The sequence below is a fragment of the Panthera leo genome, chromosome A3 (assembly GCF_018350215.1).
Source record: "Panthera leo isolate Ple1 chromosome A3, P.leo_Ple1_pat1.1, whole genome shotgun sequence".
In the NCBI taxonomy this organism is placed as follows: Eukaryota; Metazoa; Chordata; class Mammalia; order Carnivora; family Felidae; genus Panthera; species Panthera leo.
The window spans coordinates 127,281,689-127,303,407 of NC_056681.1; the positions used below are offsets into that span (position 1 = coordinate 127,281,689).

General features: G+C 48.4%; 1 protein-coding gene across 7 annotated transcripts in view; it reads left to right on the forward strand.

Annotated features, from left to right (window-relative positions):
* Positions 1-21,719, forward strand: part of CYRIA (CYFIP related Rac1 interactor A) — a 107,008-nt gene that overhangs the window by 45,205 nt on the left and 40,084 nt on the right. For 6 of the 7 annotated variants that reach the window (XM_042933630.1, XM_042933631.1, XM_042933633.1 and 3 more), the window contains one exon: positions 10,128-10,224. The exons of the other annotated variant lie outside the window; for it this stretch is intronic. The gene's annotated coding sequence lies outside the window, so the exon portion shown is untranslated. The remainder of the gene's footprint in view (positions 1-10,127; positions 10,225-21,719) is intronic. 7 annotated transcript variants of the gene reach the window in all.

Genomic DNA, 21,719 nt, shown 5'->3' on the forward strand with positions numbered 1-21,719 from the left:
GTTTGCCTCGCACTGGCTGTAACATTTTTTGAGACATTTTTAGTTTGCGAAGTTCTCATCCAGGAGCATTGCCACGCACCAGCTGCAGGTTGCCAGGCACATGGGTTCTTTGTTGTTACTGCTTTCCTCCTCTGTCACCTCCTCCTGATCCATTATGGATCTGCAAGGACTGGGCCACATCTGCCTGAACTTCTTCGTTGAACTCGGACGTGACATGAACCGACACCCCTCCCAGATGACTAAGGTTCTACTGAGGGCTCAGCAGCCTGGGTTCTGGTATTCTAACACATCTCCATAAGCTGGCCCAGGACGCCCACCAGGACAAGACCAGGAGTCACGAAGGAGATGCCAATACACTGAGAAGGCCATGCACCTGTTCATCTTTCTCCACTTGCTGGTGTTACCTTCTGCTGCTCTCTGTCTAAAAGCTCTTCTTCTTCATCTAGATGTCTTGAGTTCCCTTAAAACTAAAAGCAGAAACATTTCATACAGCTGAGTGTAGCACAGAAAGCAAGACCAGGTGATCTCTAAGGTGTTTTCCGGTTTCATCCTAGACTTGTTGCTTATACCAAATTCTCATTCTTTGAGGGAATAGGATTGTCTTGTGCTCCCTTCCTTTTTCTTCCTCTTATGGTTTCTTCCCCTAGAGTGGCCGCCAGGCTACAGCATAATTTAGAGGAAGGAGGAGAGCTTTTAGAATTAGACAGACCCGATTTCAAATCTCAGTTCTGCTTCTTTAGTTGAGTGATTTTGCTGAGATCATTTCAAATTCCTGAGGTTCTGTTTCCCCATCGGTAAGATGGGGACAATATGCTCTATGTTGTCCACTTGTGGTCAAGATCAAAGGATATAGTTGAAATGCATTAACATAGTTTCTTCCTCAACAGATGTTAGCTCCTTTTCCTCCCCAGTCTTATCTAGAGCTACTTAAGTGTAGCTTTGATCCCCCATTGGGTTCTTTCATAACCTTGTGCCTTGTGTGTCCGTTAGCTCCGGAGAAGGTGCCATCTTGGTGTTAGGCCTACAGCGCCAATTGTGGGATCATCAACAAATAAACATTGGTACATTGTATCAGGCAGTGTTCAGTGTTATGGAAAAAAGTAAAACAGGAAAACCTAAATAAATAAAGCAAGCCAGAGAGATGGGATGTGGGGAGAGCAGGACTGCTGTTCTATACAGGGTCCAGGGGAAGCCTCCCTGGCTAGGTTTTACTGGAGTAGGATGTAGACAGAGGGAGGGAGTGAGCTAGAAGGAGCAGAGGCCCTGAGGCGGGAATGTGCTTAAGGAACTGCAAGCAGCCAGTAGGATTGGAGCAGAAGGAGCAGGGGACAGTGGAAGGGGGTGAGGGCAGAGAGAAGCAGTCAGATCATGTAGGGCCTCATAAGCCACTGTAAGGACGTGGGCTTTTATGTTCTGGCTGGCCTTTCCAGAGATTCTCCTACTTTTCCTCCCTCTTCCCTAGAACATCTCTAAAGGCCCCATCTCCGAAGCCTCCCTGAGTAGAGAAAGGGACGGATGCTCTTGCCCAGTAGAGTACGAGCCATCCGTTCAAAAACCTGTATTGGTAACAAGACTCTGGAGATGAATGAGACGCAGACCTGTTCTAGTGCCCATGGTCCAATGCTAGTTCAAGCTGCTTGAGAAAGTTGCATTGGTAAATGAGGTCGAAATGAGTCGTTGTTCTGATTTGGTCATTGTGGAGCCAGTTTGCTAGAGTGGCCATTTTCCACGGGCACCTCGCACAGGCCGCTCCTACCGGTTCTCTTGAAATGCATTCACATAGTGTATTACCAAGTCTTGCCTTCAGGGTAGAGACAGGATGAATTCACTCAGCAAACATCTGAGTGCCTATTCTGTGTCAGTGCTAGTGTAGACACTGGGTACAGATGACGACTAGGTTTACACCCTGCTCTCGAGGGGTTTATGGTTTTAGTGGGACACTTGCTAGTGACCCACCAACACAACTGATCTGTGGCTGTGAGGGAGCCCAAGGGGACGCTCCTGATGCAGACAGAGGGGCAGGACGGGGCAGCTCCTTGGGCATGTCGTCTCCACTCAGTCCTAGAAGTGAGGAGCAGTGAATGGCAAGGAGGGTGGGGAACATCAGGGAGGGGTGTTGGGAGTTTCCAGGCAGAGGAAGGACATAAGCAGGGGATGCCCGGTGCCTGTCACCATGCCTGACAGTCACTGGAGTGTGAGGTGAGGCAAGTCTGAGAGGCCCCTTCAGAGGGGGGAGATGGAAGGCTAACCAGGAGCCTTGAATGCCCAGCCAAGGGTGTTGAGTGCACTTGAGGACAGCCTAGAGCGGGAAGAGTTTTTTAAGCCCAGAGTGATGGCCTGAGGAGATTGGAGTTAGATGAAACTAAGGGTCTAATTTTATTGACCCTGAATTTGTTCTGATTGATCAAAAAATGCTTCATTTTTAAAGTGCTTATTTTATACCTACTCCTGGTAACATTATAAGATCATAGCTTCCTCAGATGTGAAATAGGTTCATGCAGATGGACTTCTGGAATGAATGAGATGGTCTTCTGGAGCTGATGAATTCATGGCCCTTTCTGCCGCCCGGTGCCCTAGTGAATGTTGAACATTGATGGTTTCGTGTGGGGTCTTGGCACTCAAATTACTGGAAAGCGGTGAGAACATGAGCCTTGTTTCTGACTGGAGGGAGTAGCTGGCGAAAGCCCAAGCTTTTCTAGTAGAAATGATGGAATTTAGGTCTTGATACCTTTTTTTTCTAGTCAGAAAACAAACGGGTAATATCTATCTCTTAATCCTCTCCTAGTTGAATAGGACAGTAAGAATGTTCTCTTTAGAAAGTACACATTCACTGGCCAGACAATACCTGAGTCCCAACCATGTGGCTCTGTACACTGTATGAGGACTGGAAACCATCAAGACAAATTAAGCCTGCTCATCCGTCCAAGGAGATCATGTTTGTGACGATGACAAAGGAGCCACAGACGCAGATAGTGGGTAGGAGGCCCTTGTGTGCACAAAGTACAGAAAGGGAGCATGTCCTCTGCCCTGGGAAGTCAGGAAAGGTTTCCAAGAGGGGCCAAATGAGCTGGGTATTGAAGGGTGAGTAGGAGTTAGGAGCTGGGCGAGAGACACCCCTAGTACAGAATGGCACTCTATAAATAAGGGCCAGTGTTCAAACATCTGTGGTGGCGGTGGAGAGGAAGTAGCCGGAGTGATCATCGTGCACAGAAAATGCCTCAACTCTGCATTTTAGAATCCATTAGTAGCCTCCTCCTTAGCCTCCCACCTTGTTCCCAACAGTGACTAAAAATAATCAGATTGACTAATTTGAGTCGATCTCTTCTCTGACCCCATGGAGGTGTTAGTGAGTGGAATCGGATGAGAGGGACCAAGAAAAGAAGTGGAAAGAGGAGGAGGGAGCCATCGCCATCACCCAGAAACACTGACGGAACAGTATAGCTTGCACCAGGGCTCTCTGGTAGCAAAACTCAACTTTACAGACAGCCGGGTCTGCTTCTTCCAAGTGGAAACTGCAAGGGGTGTTTAGAACTGTGCTCCTCTCCCTTCCTCTTAGAAAAAAGTTATGTGGGGCGCCTGGGAGGCTCAGTCGGTTAAGCGTCCGGCTTCAGCCCAGGTCATGATCTCACAGCTTGTGGGTTCGAGCCCCACGTCGGGCTCTGTGCGGACAGCTCAGAGCCTGGTGCCTGCTTCGGATTCTGTGTCTCCCTCTCTCTCTGCCCCTCCCCAGCTCGTGCTCGCACTCTGCCTCTGTCAAAAATAAATGAACTCAAAAAAAATGAAAAGAAAAAAGTTATATGTATGTTTGTGTGTCTGTATATACTCAGATACGTGTATGTGTGTGTATATACATACATATGCGCACAGACACGCACACATATGTAGTATGTAGAATCTATTCTAGCCTAACGCACCCTGGTGCCGACGCCCTCCAGCCACTCGTGGCGGCTGAAAGACGAACGGATGGGTTAGAATTGGCCTCGCTGACCTGCACCACTTCCTTGGGCGTGTTGGGTGTGTTGAGGTCTGTGCTCCCGGCACCAGAGGTCCACAAGCACACCAGGATGCCCGTTACAGAAGAGGAAACTGCAGCTCAGAGACATGAAGCAGCTTGCCCAAGGCCCCCCGCTCCTAGGTGGTCAGGACTCAGACTCACTTGTGACTGTCTCCCCTTCCGCTCTGCATGCCGTGCTATCCTTCTGATAAACCAATGAGGAGCAGTTAAGGATCATCCCTGAACGTGGCCCTCACCTAGAGCTCTGAAATGCAGCACTGGACAGAGCAGTGACATCCTGTCTTGGAGTCTTCTCCGGATCTTCCGATGCCAGCAGACTCTCCACAGCTTGCCCCAAGGGTGTCTGTTTACATGCTTCCAGGGACGGGGAGCTCACTACTTGATAACAACAGTTGGTTCTGCTTGTGGGCACTTGGGGATCCTTCCCTCCTTGAAGAGCTGTCTCTGAACTTAACCTTGTCCCATTCTGGTAGGCTTACTTCCAATTGCTGTTGTTGTTGTCTTTAAGGAATCTCTGCACCCAATGTGGGGCTCAAACTCCTGACCCTGAGATGAAGAGCAGCGGGTTCCACTGACTGAGCCAGCCAGGCTCACCCTCATTTCTAGTAGGCTTAAACATCTCAATAGCAAGCAGCTTGAGGGATGAGTGCTTTGCTCTGATTGGAGTCTCCGGTAGATATAGCCCCATGACGTACCCTCCTCTCCATTTCTCCTCTTGGAGAACCAGGAGAATCAGTCAGGGCTTCCTTGACTCTTCTCTTGGGGGGTCTGTTTGTCCTTCCTGACGGGCTAGGCAGAGGAGACGACATGGCACCTGGGTTTCTTCTCTTCTCCCTCTCAGGAAAAACCTCACCGTGAGCTTCTTCTCACCCTCTTTGCTCCAGAAGCCTGGCTGTACCAGGGCGAGTAAGCATTTCTCTTGGATGCCTTTAACTGACATAAGGTGAAGTTTGGAAAGAAGGAGCAGAGATGAGAAAGAAAAGGAAGGAAGGACAGGACAGCTGTGGTGTCGGGATTAACTTGGGTTCTGGCCCGAGCTGTGGCACGGACTCACCATTTGACCTTGGACACCCCCTTCCCCTCTCTATCGTCACTATGTGGGAGTCGGGCCTGACTGTCCAGGGCTTTCCCTTTCCGAACATGACCCCAGAGAGAGTCATGGCTGCTGAACCCGCATGTTGTCCAGCAGGACCCTGATGTGGGGTTCGCTTTTGCACCACCAGAACCAGGAAGCACCTCTGGAAGGTGAGAAACTGGACCCCCCCCCCCTTTTCATGGCAGGAAGGGCCTCCATCAGCTCTGGAGCACAGAACGGCTGATCTGGTTCTCAGAGTAAAAGGGCTCAATCTGCACCCTGCCCCCATCCTGATGCTGTGAGCCCTGGTGCCCTTGCTCTGCCCCTTTCTTCCAGTTTTCCAGCTTCTTGAAGCTCTGTCTGTGCTTCTTCTCTGTGCTGGAAGATAGGAGAATCAGCTTAGGGTGCTTGGCTTAGCCCTGATGGCGAGCCCACCTTTCTCTGGCACTTGGAAGCTGCCAGCCTAGTGGTCGCAGGATGAGGGGACTTCATCTGACCTGCACAGCAGAGTTAGGCCCAGGCTGCAAATGGGCAGACGTGTTCTGCGGAGAGAATCGTTGCTGAGGAAATCGGGCTCCGAACGTGTCTCCTCCAAAGACCTCACTTCCCAACAGGCCACCTTGCTCTCCTGACCGTGCTGCCGGCCCAGGAAGAAGGGGAACATGGCCGTCTGACAGAATTATTCAGTTGCCATTACATGGGACAAAAGGGGCCTGGCAATGTGATGACATTTGCAAAAGCGTGTGTCCCTACTTTCAGGGAATGACACGTGACAGTGTGCATTAGAGGGGACTTTAGGTGGGGTTGGTTCAGTGGTGGTCATCATGAAACACTGTGTCACATGATGGTTAGGAGGACAGACTGGACCCAGACCGCCTGGGTCACAGTCCTCCTCTCCCGCTCGCTAGCTGGTGGGTTCAGACAGCACATCCCTCCTCCAACAGTTCCCTCATCTGTAAAGTGAGAGTCGATCGCACCTTCTTCATAAGTAAGGCTGCTTTGCTCATTAAATGAGCCAGCATGTGCACCTGCTCCCGGTGGTGCTGGGCACATAGTAAGGACTCAATTAGCGTTAGCTCTTCTTATTTTGATCTAAAGCCTCAGTTGAATATTTTACTTGAAAGTAAGTTTTTGGGGGGCACCCGGGTGGCTCAAGTCGGTTAAGCATCCGACCCTTGGTTTTGGCTCAGGTCTTGATTTCATGGTTTGTGAGTTCGAGCCCCGTGTCGGGCCCTGCCGTAACAGTGCAGAGCCTGCTTGGGATTCTCTTTGTCTCCCTCTCTCTCCGCTCCTCTCCCCCACCTCAAATAAATTTAAAAACCATATTGCAAAAAGTACGTTTTCGGGATGCTCTCTGGGTTCGAGCATTTTAAAGCTATGTAGTAAGCATCTTCGGTGTGCAGAACTGGTCCTAGAAGATGGGGTTTCCAAGCCGAAGTCAGCAATGGTGATAAACAGACCAACATCAGATGTGTGACACCTCCTGTGCCATTAGAACAACTGAAGCATTTTAGGAGACCAGAGGCAGCAGGGCAGCTCACTGACCCGGGAGGCTTCTCAGAGGCAGAGGTGGCTCAGAGTAGGGGTGGTGCCCAGGAGGGTTGGAGACAGGAGACTGGGAGCAGATGACGGGTTGTGAGAAGGAGGCAGAGGTCTGCAAGGGTGGTGGAGGGGTGGGGGTGCCGTTCTGAACGGGAGGTGGGAGAATGGCTAAGGAGAGAGAGATTGCTTGACAGTGGTCATGGGGGTTGGCGTGGGCGAGCCTGTGGGCACCGGGTGGAGATCCGTCCACCTTGTCCAGCTCCCCGTCAGGGGAGGGACAGGGCCCCCCATGTGCTGGTGGAGGCCCCGCCCTGCAGGCAGGACGGGAGCAGACCTCTCTGCCCCCGACGCTGAGAGAGCACAGGCCCCTCTGTGTGCGCGAAGAGCCCTGGCCGGGCCTCCTCTCCTTGAAGGGCCCCACAAAGCCTCGCTTGTTCTCCCCTGACATCAGACCTCGCCCTCAGGACTTCTCTGTTCTTCTGGGGCAAGATCTCACACAGTGATAATAGCGTGAAAGGGAAGGGAGGGAGCAAGTGAAGACTGGCTCCGGCGTTGCCATGCCAACCTGCTCCCCAGCCGGGGCAGGAAGATGGCGCCCCCGGCACGTGCGCCTGTGTCCCTTCCCGGTCACGCCCGGGACCGTGTTGAGTTGCTGAGTGCCTGGTCCGGGCCCAGGAGGAGCTGCTGGTGTCAGTCCTAAGAGAGGCTGGCTGCTGGGTCAGTAATACACAAACTAGTAGAGGGTCAAATTAAGTATTGCTACACACAATGGGTTGATTGTTTTCTGGGTTTCTTTTTTTCCCCTTAGGGAAGCAAGTGTTGCATTTAAACACCTGGGTTTTCTATTTTAACAAAGATGTGTATATAGTTTTGCCTTCCACGTTTCATAAAAGCTTACTGATCAGAGGGATCTGTGTGATCATCTGGTCTAGCTTCTGGCTGATCCTTTTTTCAGGTGAGTAAACTGAGGCTGGCTGAGTGGGGAGTAGGAGGCAATTTGAACAGGGAGAAGCGTAAAGGCTTTGTAGCCATCTAGTCCTGGGCTCCAGGAGCGGGATACCGTGTGTAAAGCACTTAGCGCAAGACCTGGGTCCACCGTGGGGCTCCGTAAATGCTATCCCTGATTATTTTCTGAACTTTCATGCGTGCCAAGTGGGGTCAATAAATGAAACACTCATAAAACAAAATGCATGTTGAATCAGTACAGGGGAGCCTCCTGATCTCCTTCGTCCTAAAATAACTGCTTCCTTTGGAGATGCAGAATAAAAAGGGGACTTCAAATCCTTAGTCTAGCGCAGCGCTTCTCAAATGTATGGCCAAGGCCACAGGCTCGGCCGCCGTGAAGGTGAGTTGCTGTCTCCACAGTCTCTCCGGTGTTGTTTCCCACACGCCGCTGGGCCCAGGTGACTTGAGGTTGTTTCATATAGCGGGCTTTCCTGCTGGTGTGAACAGCAGAGTAGCCTCAGACCTCGTGTTTGAGTAAAAATTTGCAATCTTCAAGTGGGATTAAGACGCAGCCTAAACAGTACTTGATCCGTCTGTGAGGCTGCGAGCTCCGCAGCAGATGGAGAGCAGTGCTTTCAAATTTAGTCATTGGTGGCCACGGACACCAGCCTGGGAACCCCAGCTGCAGGGTAAAGTTTAAATCGGGATAGCGTATGGTTGAGTCATCAAGAGCTGGGCTGGGCTTTAAAATAAACTTGGAGATAAACTCAATGACTTTGTTTGTTTGCTTTAATTGCGGTCTTGGTGCATCCATCCAAACAGGGAAGCCCCACGGTGACTTTGCTGCCTTCTCTGTGTATTGTGAGTTTCCTGCAGGAGCATGTCTGAAAGCAGCGTCACATGTCCGGAAGCCCATCTGTGTAGAAACAGCCTATCTGTCTATAAGCACAGGGGTGGGGGTACGACCACGAATGGAGGAGTTCCTCCTATCTTAATGTACACTTCCAGAGTGTTTTCCAGTTGTGCCAAAGTGAGCCAGAGAAACTCATTTTGATAAGCTTGGGATAGAAAGTCAGCCTTTTTTTTTCTTTCTTTTTTTTTTTTTTCCTATTTTTTTTCTTTCACTTTACACTCCCAACTGGAGTCAAGGTGATTCAGCCGCAAGCCGTGTTTCCCTTGGTGGAAAACGTGACATAAGAAATTAGCGAAAGCAGCTGGGGAGGATGACTACTTAGCCAAATGGTTGAATCTATTAATCTTTTCTCCCCACCCCAGTTGCCTTGGCCCATTGCTGGTTGACTCTTGAAGACCAGGCAGTGCCTTTGAAATGACCTTGAACGGGAATTAAGGGAGTTACTGAGTTAAGTAAGCATTGGGTACTACAGCTGTGAATTTGAACATTCTACTACTAAGAGGAATAGCGTTTAGAAAATATCCAGGTCATTGAAATCAATCCCTCTGCTTTGTCCTTTTTACAAACTTCTGCTTTTGTGCTAAGGCCCTACCCTGACCTGGTCTGGCATTTTTAATGTGAGACGATAATGCCCCTTAGTGGAGAAGACACATAACTGCAAGCTTTTGCATTTGCCCAAAGAAAAGCTCTTTTAGCAAACGACCTCTCTTTCGTAATTCTTAAAACTCAACAGGGTACCTATTTTTTGAGGGTCATCGGGAGAATCACGTGAGATCATTCGTGGGCAGCACTTAAAATAGCATTGAGCACAGGACTGACAGTGGCTGTGACCGTGGTTGTCTGACAAGGAGAATGTGGGTAAGCAGGGAATGAGTGAAGTCATCTTCAAGTCCCCAGGATTTTAGGTCAAGGTCCTCCGTGTCAGCGGTGATATGCCAGCATGTCGTCACCTGGGACAGGACGCTCTCACAGCTGGCCCACCAGCCTGGAGGCAGCGAAGCCCACTTCTGCAAGAGCACCCAGGTTTCAGCACAGGGAATTTCGATTCAAAGAGACATCTGCAAATGCGAATCCACAGCCCGGAGACATGTCATTTTGTCATGCCTATCCCTGACCTTGAGCTTCTCCCAGCTCAGCCTCCAAATCTGATTGGCAGGGCCAAAGGCAGGGACAGTCACAGGCTTCCCTTTGTGCGAATGAGTCGCTGACCGTCTCCTCCAAGCGGGTGAAGCAGACTCTTCTCAAAGCCCCTTGCTGCCTGTCTTCAGCTCATTTGTGCATCGCTGAGTGTGTAGATTGCTTTCAGATGGCTCGAGTTTCCTTCCTTTTAATTTTCAACTATAACATGAGATCCCTGTCTGCTTCTTCATATGCCAGAAACCAGTTATAGCTTCATTAAACTCGGTGGAAAGGGGAAAAACATTTCCTTCCTTCCTTCCTTCCTTCCTTCCTTCCTTCCTTCCTTCCTTCCTTCCTTCCTCCCTGTCACATTTTTTCCCCTCTTCTGCCTGCCCATTCTTCCTTCCCTCTTTCTCTAAGCAAATGGCTGGGACTCAGACACGAGATCCTTGGATACAGATTTTGGTATTCACGCCGTCACTTCTGCACTCATTTTTTTTTTTTTTCCCTTTTATTAGCAAACCCGTATTCCCTGAGTGGCCTGCTGTGGATTCAAGCATAAAGTCCTAGCTCCTGTCCTGGAGGTGCTCACCTTCTAGGAAGAGAGGCAGACAGGTAAGCAGGAGTGACTGGAACGTGGAAGGGTGGCACGTGAGGACTCCTGGGGCTCTGGTAAGAGGTGGACAGCAGGGGACACCGCTCCCACCCCAGGACTGGGACAGGCATCCAGGCAAGCCCCAGGCCAGCCGAGGATATCAGTCTACCTGGCAGAGAACTACGTTTAACGCAGGTGTAAAAGCGCATAGGAATACCAGTCCCGCCCCTTCATCGTAACCGGAAGACTGGGATCTGCCGAAGGATCTCCAAGTGAGCCTGTGACAGCTGTCACTCCCAAGGCCCCTCGTCTCCACCCACCCACCAAGAGTGCGTGATCTGGCCTTACCTTCCATCCAGCTCCCGAGCCTCGCCGGTTGCCGGATGTTCAGTAACAAGTTTCTCCCTCCCGAGTCCACAGCCTCCTTCTGCCTGAAACCTTTCCAGCTTATTCCAGCCCAGATGAGTTACCTCTTCTCTTGCGCCCCTTTTCCAGAACGCTTTCGCTTTACCCCAATCGCAGTCCTCACTAGAACCTTCCATCCTTTACAGTGGGCTTTGAACATGGCTTCTTGCCCTCACTGGGTTGTGCTCTTATCTCAGACCACTGCAGGGATCGAGTCTTACTGAGCACTAGTCCCTAAAAAGAGCAGATGTTCATGTATTTATTCCTTAAACCATTCACCAACTTTCTATACTCTGTTAAGGACTGTGCTGGGTATTGAGGATGGAGCGATAATTAAGACCTGCCCTCAAGGAGCTCAACAGACATGTATAAGTATTTTAGTTTTGGAAGAAATACATACAGGATTTACAGGATGTGTGTATGTAGATAGATAGATATTCTATCGAGTTGTCTATATACAGAAAATCTCGAGGCAGCTGGGTGTCTCAGTCAGTTAGACATCCAACTTCAGCTCAGGTCATGATCTCACAGTTTGTGAGTTCAAGCCCCATGTCAGGCTCTGTGCTGACAGCTCAGAGCCTGGAGCCTGCTTTGGATTCTGTGTCTCCTTCTCTCTCTGCCCCTCCCATGCTCATGCTCTGTCTCTGTCTCTTAATAATAAATAAATGTTTTAGAAAACTAAAAAAAAAAACCTATCTGTATCTATATCCATATCCATATCTATATCTATATCCATATCCGTATCTGTATATCTATTTCTATATCTATATCTATATCTATATCTATATCTATATCATCTATGTCTATATCTACTAGGGTCATTGGAAGGAAGAGGTCATTTAATTTGGGAGCAAGTGTCAGGGTGGGGTGAGGACGAGGTATTTGATTTCATTGCCAGTGGGGGATCAGCTAAATTATATTGACTATAAATTGGTAGAGAGCCCAGCAGAGCCAGTGGAAATTTGCCCACTGAACAAAATCTTCGGGTATGGTGGTACTTTCTAGAAGTTTTGAAAAATGCTTATTACTTATTCCAACAAAATGCTGCCATTTCCTGGGCAACGTAACGAGACTCCCAAAGCCTTGGGATCTGTATTGACATCATTGTTTTGTCATCTCATGGGGTTTGTTTTTTCCAATTTGAAATTTGAAAGCCAAAGAGTAGACCTTTGGTGTTTGCAAATTATCGCCAACCTAATGCCTTAATGTTACAGTTGTACTATTATTATAATTGCAATGAGACCTGATTGAGGCTTCTAGGGCTGGGACCTGGCAGGTCCTCAATTGCTTCTTGAATTCCCAAGGAAAAAGGGTCTGCATTAGAGAATGTCATAGTAGTCCTTTGAATACACATGGAGGATTAAACTAGGCTATCCAAGCACTGCCCAGTAGAGGTACTTGGGGGAAACTTTGTTGAATGTATGAAAATTATTTATAGTTTGCATGCCTTTGCGTTTCACAACATTTACTGCCTCGAACATACACAAGGGCTTGAGAACAGTTTCTCTGTAGTAGTATAGGCATTCTACCAGATACCAGAATTACTGTTTTTTCACAGACTAACTCTGTAGCACTCCCTGATGGCAGCAGTGGGCCAATTTTGATATAGCGGGGGACATTGGAAAGTGCTGGGGTTCTGTCGTCATTCTCCTTGCCGTGTAACTTGCAATCCACACGGCTTCAAGAAACAAGACCCGGGCGGCATGTGGAAGGTGCTGTCAGTGTGAAATGGTGTTGCTGGGAGGAAAGGTGCATCCCCCTTCTAATTAGCTTAGCTCATGATTGGGCATTAGGTTGCCTGGGTACATATTTGGAAATTGTTGCCTATCCTCTCTGTATAACCCTAGGAGGTTGGAACATGGAGCAGTTCCAGATCCCTGAGCCAGGCCTGGTGGGCAACAGATGATAAGAGTGAGGCTCAGAGCAGGAGAATGACCTTCCCCAAGGTCCTGTAGCACATAAGTGGCTAAAATGAGAGTAGGGCACAGAGCCCATGACTCTCTGTTCACTTGGTGGCATTACAGAGGCATTACAGTCAATGGTATCGCCTGTGTACTTCGAGCCTTGAGTTACACAATAGCCGTTTGATCCATCCAAGGTGCCAGGCTGCATTTCTGCCCAGGAATGTCCCTGCTCCCACTTTCTGGTTGCAAAGTTCGTATATAATCAGTCCTCAGTGATTCTTCTGACCTTCTCTCCTTCCCCTCCCCTCCAAGATGCACTTTCTATTTTATGGTTTCATACTGTCCCTCCTTAGGACCATGCTCACTGACCATGCATTTCCCCATCCCCTGCAATGACTAATTCTCCCTCATTCTTATCCAAAAGACAGTGTCTGACCCAAATACCAGATGACCTGAGAGCCTCTCCTCCCATGGGATATGGAAGAAAAATCTTAGGTTTTGTTGACAGAGAAGCTCCATGGGGTCATGGGAGTTTTGTTTACAATGAATGACTTAATTCATTCCACATGTATGTATGTGTGGCATTCCCATTGTGTGTGAGGCAGTAGTCTAGGAGTTGAGGATACACAAGTCAATGGTAATAGAGATTTGAAAGAAGAATAAAGGCAGTGACTGGGCACGGGGTGGGGTGAGGTGGGGTGGGGTGATGTGAGGTGAGGAGAAATACTATTTTGGGCCAGTTGGTTAGGTTGAGCTCCACTGAAAAGTAAACCTTGAACAGAGGCCCAAAGGCAAACCATGTAGATATATGGGGGTGGGGGGGAAGCATTCTGGGCAGAAGGACTAGGAAGTGCAAAGGTCCTGTGACAGAAAGATATGTCATACATTCAAAAAAGAAAACGTAAGGAGGCAGAGGTAGCTGAATCACCTGGTAGTGAAGGAGAAGTTGCAGGGGATGAACCACTTTGGGGTACCATCACATAGGATGCCTTGTTGACCGTGATAAGGATCTAGTACCCTACTATAAGTAAAACAGGGCCCCACTGAAACAATTTAAGTAGAGGAGTGACATAATGCAACTTTTTAAACATCAGCAAAGCTGCCAGAAAGGCAGTTGACTGGGTGGTTGGGAATGGATGAGAGCAGCGCTGGGAAATCTGTGTAAAGGGTGAGTATGATACTCTGGGCAGGAGTTGATGGCTGGTGGCTTGGTCTAGGGTGCTGGTGAGGGACGGTGTGAGAAGCAATTGAATTGACATCATCTTAAAAGTACTGCTGGTGGGATTTGTTAGCTTGGTTATGGGGTGTGAGAGAAAGAGAAAAGTCAAGGATAACACCAGCTTTTGGGGACTGAGCTGCTGGAAACATGGGATTGTCATTGGCTGAGATGCGGAAGACTGGAGCAGGGCAGTTTTTGAGGGGAGAAAGCGACACTTTAATTTGGGGTGAGTTAAGTTTCAGCTATTTATGAGAAGTCACGTAGTCAATTGGATACATGAGTCAGGGGTTCAGACGAGGGGGTCGGGCAACAGTTGTGAATTTGGAAGTCATTGGCATACATCTCTAAAATAATATTTAAAGCCTTCACAGATATCAATAGTTGTGTCGGAAAGAGGAGCTCTTGGTCATGGCCGGGACAACAGAACTGAGACAATAAAAATAACAAGGGTAATAGTGATGATGGCAACTACCACTTACTTATGCATCTGACTGCTTACCTATGTTGTCTCATTATTTCTAAAAGCCACCCTTGGAGAGGTTGAAGTAATCTCTGTTTTACTCATATTGAAAGTCAGACTCGGGGAGGTTAAGTAAATGTTGTTAAATACATTGATTAAGTCCGTGTGGCTGTTGCTATGCTGGACATCAGGAAGCAGATCACAGCTCAGTTTAAGAAGTTCAAGGGCGTGGTCCTTCTGTCGTCTTTGAAGAACGCATTTCGGCCGAGAATTTCTGCCAGTTCGCCCCCCGCCTTCAAGTTACGTGTGTCCTGAAGATGGGGCGCTTCAGGTGCCGGATGAAATAAAGCCTGAGGGGACACACGGTGCCACCCACACCAACACGACACACAATGTGAAGTAAGGGGGGACAATTTGAAAAAGCGTTAGAGATGAGACATGAGAAGACAGGGTCACACTTCCCCTCTAAACGCCGGCTACAGTTTAAGCAAAGACATTACCAGCAGGTGCTTGTTGATTTCCTTTCCTGGTTTCACTGTCAGAGGACAGCGCCCATCCTCCTTGGAGGCAGGTGTTCCTGCCACACTGGCCGTCCGCAGGCACTCTGCCCTGCTGTCATCTCCATTAGGTCTCGTCACAGGCAAATGAGTGCTGTGGACCCCATCTGGGAGAGTAAGGTCTGAGGGGTGACGTGACTTGTCCAAGGTCTGCGGCTAGTACGGGATACTGTTGAGATGTGAACTAGGCTCTCCAGATCCCCAAGCTCATGCCTGTTGCACCGCACTGCTCCAGAAAGGACAGCAGAGAAGAGGCTGGGATCCTGACAGCACCTCGGGTGCCGGATCATCCCAGGATCCCCGGCATGCAGTCCTGGGGATGGCCAGCAGAGGGGACCACGCACCTGGGTTTCTGCAGCCGGCTGCCTGAAGCCATGTTGAATGAGCAAATGTCTGCAGCAGACTATGAGATCTAAATGTCTCCTTGGCAGGAAATCCTCGAGGAGCACTGCGGGGTTGTGCAAACAGCCTTACAATGTCCGCTTGTGTGTGTGCGCTCGGCTTCGCCTGTGTCGCCCACAATGCTCTGTTTTTTTTGGATAATGGGGCTCTGTGGACCCATACGCCTTGTCATGCAAAGGGAGGGACCTGTGTTTGTCATAAATGGGCTCTTGTATGATTAATAGCCATGCGAATGAGCTTGCAGCAGCCGTTCAGCACCCGGCTTCACCTCTTCACGGAGACGGTGGTCTGAGTAGGCTTTCTTCCCTTGCCCCAAAGCAGCAGTGCAGTATTTATTGCTGAAAGGGAAATGACTTGTTTGCACTGTGGCTGCAGTTTTTGCCACGCGTGACAGGAGGTGCAGAAGCTAGTATTTGTTGTCAGGGGCTGATTGCATGCCAGATACTACACTAGCTACGTAATCTGCATATCTTATTTACTCAATAGCAACATTGTAAAGAAGTATTATGATTTGCATTTTACAGATGAGGAAAACTCAGATTCAGAAGAGTAGAACGACTTGCCCAAGGTGTCCAGAGCTCATGCTATTCCCATTAATTGACTCCCTTTCTTCTTCAGTGTGGTCTGTTGGTCCACACACTTGAAGATGCCTTTCCTCATCCCGTTGGGCTGCTCATACACTGGAATTGGTGATTTTAAAACAGATGAGGAGTTGCCATTCCTGGGCTTTGGTGTGTTTCTAGTACCTCCTGGAATTATATGCAAAAAAAAAAAATATATATATGTGAGTCTGTGGATGTGTGCATTTTTCTGAAAAGGCTGATTTTCATCAGATTCTCAAAGTCATCTGTGACCATAAAACAACAGAGTCAAGCACCCCAAAATACTTCTATTTTGGGAAATGCTTATTTTCTCTGACCTCTTCCTGTTACCAATGACTATTTTCTCTGTTCAGTTTATTCACAACTGATATCTTACTGTTGCTATGCGGTGACTACTCATCTAACGCTTCCGATCCATTTTGGCAGACATAGATGAAGAGGGCCGTGTGCTGGACCCATGTTTGGTGCTCAGTGGGGAGGAGTCGGGGGGGATAAAGTGAAATGGGTGACATTCTGAAAACGAAGAAGACAGCCCTTGAAAAGAATTCACAGCAAAGGTGGTTCATTCAGCTTGGAAATCCAGATAGGAGGTTTCTGGGAGAAAATGCTATTTGATTTGGGTACTGAAAGACAGACAGAACATCTGGAGGCAGAGGAGAGGGGAAGGGCATTCCAGGCAAAGGGAATAACATAAGCAAAACAACAACAACAACAACAACAACAACAACCCAGAAGGAAGAAGGAGGCCAGAGCTGTTGGTACTGTCCAGATTCTGGTGTGACCAAAGTACAGAGTGTTCAAAGTTGCTGAAACTTGAAAGAGAGCTTTGGGCCAGATTTTATGGCCCTGAATACCATGTAAAAAAATTGTCCTCCTCTTAATTTGACAGCCAGCTTGGAAACGTTTATGCTAAACCGCGCCTTCCTTCTACGCAGCTAACCCCTGGGAAGAGCCAGGTCTCCAAGTGCTCAGCAAACCCACCCCACCGCCCCTTCCCTGTCCAGCCTGTGTTGATGGTCCTCATCACGTGCTTGGGGTTCAAGCCAGGGATTTTATTTGAGAACGTTAGTTTGACCTGCCATGAAGAATACGTTGAAAGCCAGCCGGTTGCTCACTTCAGAAACTGGAAACAAAAGCAGAACCACTCCCGCCTCCGACATTTCAAGGGAGCTTTGCAGCCCCTGCGATGTCCTCAATGCTTGAGATGAAATGGAGCGTGCCAACCTCCCTGGGCTTCAAATTCTTCAGGTTTTTAGTATGTGAAATGTTTTTTGTTGGTCTTTTTGGTACTTACATAATTTTTGACATCCCACATTCCCCCCCCCCACAGATAAATTTGACCTGGGACGTAAAACCCCTAATGTTTTGACCTGTCAATTCCAAACGTCACCTTTGGTACACAGGTGGACCCCAGTTTAGGAAAACTCAGCATCTGAAAATCTAGACCTACGAATCAAGTCAACCCACGGCCCTGGGGTGGGTGGGATTCTTCAGGGGCCTTCACTTCCCAGAAGAATTCCTTTCAATAACACCTCCCTGTGCCTCAACACACTAGGTCATATTTCACCTACCACGCGACAGTGAACTGTGGAGGCAAAGAAACTTCAAGCACAAATGTGGGATACAGCTGCCCATGGAATGAAAACCAGGCAGAGACAAGGAAAAGCTTTTTTTTTTTTTTTTTTTTTAGTGTTATATTGTAAGATAACAGAAATGGACCAGAAATGGAAGAGATTTAATTCAGCAGCATTGATTCTGCACATGGCATTTCCTATAACATGCTGAGAGACTGGTACATGATCTCAGGTGCTTGGAGTATCTGGGGTTGCATTCGAGGGGGTGAGAGAGGTGGAGATAGTGACTATCGGCCATACCGAAGCCAAGAGAAGGCATGGAGAGGGGTGGATCTTGGGGAGATGGGAGAGTTAAGTGGATAGAGTTTGGTGACAGAATGGATCTGTGGAGTATAGTAGATGGGGATGTCTCAGATGACACTCAGGTTTCTGGCTCATGTAATTAGTTGAATGATGATGCCTTTTATTGAACAAAGGAAGGGGGAGGATATTTGGGAAAGATATTAACCCCTCCCTCCAAATCGCTATGCTTTCAGGAAATCCATTTAGATTTACAGGCGTGGAGTTGAGGAGGGAGGTCCAGTTTGGGGCCGGAGGTTGAGAAGTCTTCAGCATATGGGCAAAAGTTGGGAGTCGGGAGGGTCCCACCTGAGAGGAGGGAGAAAGGTATGAAGAAAGACAACTGGAGGCCAACACTTAAAGGTTACATGGAGGAACTGGAAACTTGAGAAGGGATATTCAGGGAGAAGAGAGAGGAACAGAGATCTTCCAGGATCATCTCTGCAGCTCCTCCCTCTGACGAAGGGGCTGCCGGGCGCCTGTTGACCCACTTACTTAAGAAGGAATTCTGGGAAAATGGAGATTTGTAATCCAAGAGAACTGCCAGTGTTTAATCTAAAACACTGATGGTCAGAACAGCCCAGATTTGGGGTAACTTCTTGGTGTTTTGGTGTTTCCTTTTGGTTTCTAGGCTGAACTGAGGCCAACCCAGAGAAGGGGAATAAATAACTTGCCCAGGGAAAGGCATTTCCAAGACTAGAGCTCAGTCCCTAAGCTGCTGGCTCTGCAGGGAGTCACTTTCCCTTTGAAATTAGGCAGAACTGGCCTGGGTGGGCTGAGACCGTCAGCCCTCCTTCGAGCTAAGGGACAGGCTGACCAACCAGTTTGCTCATAACCGTGTTCTTGATTTCACAAGTGAAAGGGAACAAATTCACTAATGATTTCCCAGTGGTGGGCCGGTCCAGCGCAAAACCCCAGTTTGATTGTTTCCATATTCGCTACCATTTGAAACTGGGGGGCATGCTGACTGGCATCCCTAAAAAAGAATTGGATTTTGCCCTCATTTCTTGGAGGCTTTTTGCTGCTATAATATTGATGTTTACGGGGAAATTAGCTATGATGAGGTAATAGTCTATTTTAGAAAACTGAACTCAGATATCGAAAGGGCTATTTTAAAACTGCACTTAATCGTTTGGTTCCATAATGGTCTCTTGGCTTTTTTTTTTTTTTTTTTTTTTTTTTTTGAGAATTCCCACGGATTGCCTTACAACTGGGCTCTAGCAGTTTGAATTCCCTGGGGAACGCCAAGCCCTTTTGAGGGACACCATGGTATTAATGATCGATGAGAATATTCAAGGCATTTTCCCATTTGAGTGCCATTACTTGTAGTGTTAAAACGTTTTGAAAACACATTTTAGCCATTAACTCATTTTTATTGTCAGATGAAAGTGCTTTAATAGACTCACTCTACTTCAGTTTTCCTCCTTCGGCTCGGAATGAAATCATCTGTTGGATTCTTGGCAACCCATTCGGCAACACAACAGAGAACCTTATGACTTCATTACAGAAGCGGCAGATGGGGGAGCGCCTTGCAGCCCAGCCCAGCGATCTAAAATCGCTAACCTGGCTTAGCACATTTCAGCTCCCGGAATTTATAAGCTGAGCCAACATCATTCCATCGGGGCATTTTTCCCTCCAGCAAAACAGGTGCTTATTTCGTTTAGGCAGCGTACCTTGATTTTAGTTGAGAAGTTATTTTTTTAAGCCCCCTCTTTTGTATCTGATACATTACAGGCTGATGGTTAACCGGTTTTGCTTATAATTCAAAGCCGTCAAGTTGTGGAAAAGCAGTACGTGCGGGAGAGGGCTCTGTGGCTACCAGAGAAAGGGTGTGTGAGCTGTATGAATAGCAGACTCTCAGAGCTGCACTCTCCTCCTGGGACATCTCCCTGGATGCCGCTGGTGGTTCGCGGAAGGCAAGCCAAAGGGGTTGTTTGCTTTGCAGGGTGGTGTGGGGAGTCCGCAGGCCTCTGGTGTCACTGGCAGCAGCTGCCTTCCTGATTGTTGTCATGATTTCTGCAGCTCTGAACCTTGTCGATCAGGCTGGAAGTTACATCGTCTTAATAGCCCTCCTAAAGACGGACAGTCCCCGGAAACATTCCCAAAGCCAGAACTGGCCTGCTTTTCGCAGTTCTGCTTAGAGAAATCTCAGGGCACTACTGCAGTTAGGAAGTTAGACTTCTGGGAAAACTGGGAAGACTTATGGTAAGGCTGGTAGCAGGATCCAGCCGGAGGCACTGGCCTGAGGCCAGAGAGCAGGTTCCCCTTGGAGCTCTGCTTCCTTGCCTGAGCAAATAACTGACCAGGTTAGCAGCTCCTAGATTTTTGAATTTCGTCAACCAGTAAAATTTCGAAATAAACCTTGGGGACTTAGGGTGTGGCGATCACCTTGCTTTTGTAAAATGAATGAAAACGCTGCTGCGTGATAATGTTTGAATAGCTTTAGCTTTCTGCGTGGCCCAAGACGTAGACTTTAGTTTTTCTTATTTTGCCCTTGGCTCGTCGATGCCTTGGAACCACTGGGCAGAACAGTTTTAAGGATTTCTTATGTTTTCAGGGCCACCCGCGGGCCAGGCCCTGTGCTAAGTGCTGGGGACACAGTAAGGTGTAAACACGGCCCTGCCCCAGAAGACCTTGCATCAAGAGAGATAAGGGAACGGGCGTGAGTCACAGTCCAGGCTGGAAGACACGGTGATATGGTCATCACAGCATGTTAGGTGAGCAGAGAGAGGCAGAGCTCACTCAAGTAGGTGGGTTTTCCTTTCTCTGAGGTCAGGCCAAAGGGTAGGGAGAAGTCAGGGGACTCCTGAAGGCTCTGGTTTCCAAACTCGTACTTGAAAGGGAATTCCAGGGAGGCCCTTGCCGAGGACCGGTGCTTAGCAGACAGAATTGGATGCCAGACCCCGCTCTGCTCCTTGTGGTCTTGAGCAAGTCTCTAAGTCTTTAAGATTCTTCCTTTATCTCTAAAAATTGAGACAATAACAATTCCTCCCTCATGTGTGGCTGTAAAATTTAAGATATGGTGATACATGAGAAGCTGTCATCACTATGGCCTGCAAAGCATTAAGAAATGCTGGTTGCCATTGTAATTGTAAACAGAAGGAGGAACATGTGCAAGGGCCCTGAGGCACTAAAGAGCGGGGCTCCTTTAGAGAAGGGCAGGGTGTGAGTGGAGTCAAGGGTCCCGGGATGGGGAGGAAGATAGGGGCCAGGGGCCAGGTGTCTCTGTGCCCGGGGCATGTTATCTGGGTGCGCTATTCCCTGTAGGCACTGCGGGGCAGTGGAAGCATATTAAGCAAGGAAGTAACATAATCAGATTTGTGTTTAGGAAGAGGGCTCTGCCAGTCGTATGGAGATGAATGGAAGGGTAACGAGACTGGCGTCAGGAAGATCGGTTTGGGAGCTGTTTCTGGATGCAGGTAGGCTCTGCTGAGGGTCTGAAGTAAGATGACCAAGGTAGAGACAGAAAGAAGTGCACAGTTTTATGAAGTGTCTGGTGGTGTCCTTGTTAGGTAGCTGATTAGCATGTTCTGGTGAGACCTGGTCAGCCTGGAACAGAAACCCTCCAGTGGCAACAATACACTGAGCTGTACTTTTTATGTCTTAAAGAATGGATTTAGGGGTGACTGGATGACTCAGTCAGTTAGGCTTCCGACTTCAGCTCAGGTCATGATCCTGCAGTTTGTGAGTTCGAGCCCCGCATCAGGCTCTGTGCTGACAGCTTGGATCCTGGAGCCTGCTTCGGATTCTGTGTCTCCCTCTCTCTCTCTCTCTCTCTCTGCCCCTCAGTGGCTCACGCTCTCTGTCTCCGTCTCTCTCTCTCTCTCTCAAAAACAAACATTAAAAAAATTAAAAAAAAAAAAAGAAGAAGAATGGATTTGATGTCCCATTTACTCTTTGTTTGGGTAGACAGAGCGTGAGACTGAGAGGCAGGACATCTCCATTCTGGACCCTTCTTTGGCCCAAATGTATTGTGTGTCCTTGAGCAAGTGCTTTTTTGTTAAATAAGAGCTTTAAAAAGATGATCCCGGTTCTAATGTAGAATGTATTGTG